The 3,991-nt window shown below is 40.8% G+C and overlaps 1 non-coding gene across 1 annotated transcript; it reads right to left on the reverse strand.

Annotated features, from left to right (window-relative positions):
- Positions 1-329: 329 nt before the first annotated feature.
- LOC141610383 (small nucleolar RNA R71) lies at positions 330-436 on the reverse strand. Its single transcript, XR_012528292.1, has one exon. It is a non-coding gene; the product is annotated as a small nucleolar RNA R71 (small nucleolar RNA).
- Positions 437-3,991: the final 3,555 nt, after the last annotated feature.

The following is a 3,991-nucleotide window of genomic DNA, read 5'->3' on the forward strand; positions in this document are numbered from 1 at the left end:
ACATAGTCAATCCAAGCATCCAAAGGCCACGAATTCAAGCTAATAACTTTGAGATTAAAAATGCCTTACTCAACCTTGTTCAAGACAACAAATTTGGAGGAGGTCCCTTGGAGAACCCAAATGATCATCTAAATGATTTCCTTGAAAATTGTGATATGTACAAGTCAAATGGAGTCTCCGATGACGCGGTTCGCCTTAGGTTGTTCCCCCGTTCTCTTAGGGGTTCGGCCAAGGATTGGTTGAAGAATTGTGACCCGGATTCCTTCAAAACATGGGATGAGTTGGCTTCGGCATTTTTAAACAAATATTTCCCTCCCTCAAGAACGGCCAAAGTCAAGAGTGAATTACAAAGCTTTACTCAAGAAGAGGATGAGACTTTATATGAGGCATGGGAACGGTATAAGAAGCTCCAACGGTTATGCCCTCACCATGGCATCTCCGAGGCCGAGCTAGTGAACAATTTCTACAAAGGGTTGACTCAAGACCTTAGGCTTTCATTGGATGCGGGATCGGGGAAAGGTGCCTTAGACATTTTGGGGCATAAAGCGGCAAAGGAGCTAATTGAGGAGATGGCCTCAAGAACTATGGAATGGGGAAGTGATAGGCAAATGAGAAAGGGCAAGAGCAAAGATTCTAATTCAGTTTTGAATGTGGAGGTTAAGGGTATGCTAGATGAACTCACCCAACAAGTTGCTTTGCTAAATTCAAAACCACCAAGCTCCGATATGAGACAAGTCTTGTCTTGTGAGTTGTGTGGAGAACAAGGGCATACTCCCATTGGGTGTCCTTTGATTTCACCCCTCCAAGAGGAATGCTATGAGCAAGCAAATGGAATTTGGGAATCCACAAGTGCAAGGCAAGGGTTCAACAATAGTAACAACAACCAATTTGTCAATGGAAAAAGAACTCACCCTTTCTTATCTTATGCTCACAAAACATTCAAAATCCAACCACTTCCCAACCTCAACAACAACAAAGGTTCAATCAAAACTCTCAATTCCAAAGACAAATTCCACCCGGTTTCCAAGGGAAACAATTTGTCACCCAACACCAACAACCATTTGGGGGTTTCAAGGGACAAAATTTCAATCAACAACAAAACCAAAACTTCCAACCACAAAACCAAAACTTCCAAACCCCTCAAAAACCATCTTGGGAACAAGCCTTTGAACAATTGGTTATTGCAAATCAAAAATCCGACTCAAAGCTTGATAACCACATTGCCTCACAAAACCGGGTTAATGATGAAATATGAGCATCCCAAAAGGCTACGGAAACTCATGTAGCCCAAATTTCTCAACAATTAGGGCAATTGGCTCAAAATCCGGGGAAGTTTACGGGTAATACGGTTAACCCAAGGGAGATGAATGCGGTATTTTTGAGGAGTGGAAAGCAATTGGAGGAGATTGAGAAGTCTCCCAAGTGGAAGAGGAAGAGGGTGACTAGTGAAGTAGTGAAAGAGCTCCCGGTTGAAGTTGTGGAAAAAGATGAGATTGTGGTGGAGAAGTCTAAGGAGGTGGAGATGGTTGATCCTCCAAAGCAATATGTGTAACACCCCCTCATACCAAGGTACCTTACTGATACCCGTCGTTGTGAGTACCAAAAATAATATTTATAATTTCCTATTAAGACTAACCTAGGCTAGTGGTAACAGGGTCGAACCACAGAGAGGCGGGGGAGTTATAGTTGCTTTTGTTTCAGTCTATCGGTAACAGTTGTGGGGGTTTTGGTTTGAGTTGATTCTAAAACTAGTAACATAAAATAAATAAATAAATAAAAGTAAATAAGGATGTAAACAACGATGAAAGGAATGCTAAGACGGTCGGTTCACTATAGCTGCGATGGCACATAATCCTAGGTAAGTCCGAAATACAGTCGTGTAGGATGGGTAAAACAAGTCCTTTCGGTCCAAGTTAACTAGTAGCTCCTTTCGGCCTATGCTACCAGTCCCTAAGTCTCACTAATACTAGCTCTCGCCCTGAAAAGTGATTCTTAAAGCCTAAATTACATTATCTCTCGATCTCAGCAATTTAGTCGTCTTAATTCGTTAATTAATGCCCTTCCCTATCTCTCGATCTATGGGTCGGTCAAAACTAAGCATCTAACAAGTCTCCTCTCGGTCTCATTGCTAAATATTGCACTTAACGAATCAAACAATGCTAATCAAACACGAGGTCAGTCGATCGACCAGCTACCCCAGTCGATCGACCAACCGGCTCAGTCGAGCGACTAGTTAAGCCAGTCGATCGACCAAGCCCTAATGCGGGGTCACCTGTTTTATTGCCATCTACACCATAGATCCCCTACATCTTAGCAATGGTGATTTAGCTACTCATGATATTGACAATAACAGCAATAAACTTAACTAATAAAGCGATCGAATTCATACTTGAATTAATTAAATAAATAATTAACATAAACGAGAAATAGGCTTTGGGATCCTATCTAGCAATTCTAAACTACGGAAGAATTAAAGTAATGAAATTTAACAAAGTAAACAGAAGAATACCGTACGAAGAACTGAAGAGGAAAGAACCAAAGCTTAATGCGAAAAGTAAATTTTATTGTTGAAAGCTAAACTAAACTAATGAATGATCGATGTTTAAGCAGCAGGAAGGGTTACATTATATAGAAAATATCACGTAACTCCTTCTCCAAACCTAATTACAAATGGGCTTCGGGTTTCTCGTTCTATAAGTTTAATTCACGCATCAGCTCGTAAGTTGGTCGATCGACCACTTAGGCCAGTCGATCGACCAAAGGTGCTGTACAGAATTACATTCTGACGATTCCTACAGCGCGCACCGATCTTAAAACAGCTGCCATTTCTTCGTTACTTGGTCAAATCAAGCGTTCTACGCGGCGTTGGAAAGCTAAGAGGATAAGCTTTCCCTTCCAATTAGAATCACTTGATTATCAGCTATAGAACTCGAGATATAGCCATTTTAGCAGCCTGCAATGTCGAGAAGCACTTCTTCGCTTGTTAAACTCGTACGCACCCTTGCTTTTGCTATCTTTAGGCCTTGAAACGCGCACCAAGCTCATTCCTCGAGTCAATACTCCATGTCAAATGCAATGCTAAGTACTTAGGGACGGATTCGGCTTATTTTCCGCTGAAATCTTCATATTCCTACAAAATCACAAGAAAAGGAAGAAATACACGAAACAAGGGAAATAGTAGCATAAACTACTCAATTGAGCTCTGAAATGCGTGTGTATCATATAATAGACACGCATCAAACTTCCCCAAACCAAACCCTTGCTTGTCCCCAAGCAAGAACTAGACTCGGTCCTAAAACCTAATGGAACGAGTTCAATCTCATAGCGAAATGCAAACTGTCAAGCCTAAACCAGTTTAATGCAACAACTAACAATCAATTAGCAATATGAATCATGCAAACGAGTTATGTAGTCGTCAAAAACTGCTGAACCGTCAACTATAGAGACTTATCAAATCGGACTCTCACGGGTCGCTCAAATCACTCAAATAAGCACAGGTGAATATATGTAAAGATAGAAAGAAGTAATTTTGTGAAGACTCTCACCTAACTACGACCTATAAGAACATGCCTGCAATCTAATATGAAAATAACCTCTACAACCGTACATACGCATTCCAACCAACAAATGACCATGACACATGCCGAGGTAAATATGGATATGTGAGGTAATAGGTAAGAAGGGGCTAAAAAGAATTTGGATATGAGGAGTAATAAGCCAAGCTAGTAGCTTCAATCCAAACTATAAGCGAATCCCAACTTCAAACTCAATGTAAATGTTACATGACGGTGCCAATTCAAGGCACAAAGCTCACAACCTCCATAAAAGTTAACTCCCCAAAGAATATAAATGATAAAATGGGAGTAGAAATCACCAACTCGTAACAAATGAAGCATGTGATTTTTCGAACTTTCTTTTTCTCGGGCTGAAGTCGATCGACCAATATGGTCAGTCGATCGACCAGCTTCTACAGCACTCGTCTCTTTTTTCT

The sequence above is a fragment of the Silene latifolia genome, chromosome 10 (genome assembly GCF_048544455.1).
Source record: "Silene latifolia isolate original U9 population chromosome 10, ASM4854445v1, whole genome shotgun sequence".
Taxonomy (NCBI): domain Eukaryota; kingdom Viridiplantae; phylum Streptophyta; class Magnoliopsida; order Caryophyllales; family Caryophyllaceae; genus Silene; species Silene latifolia.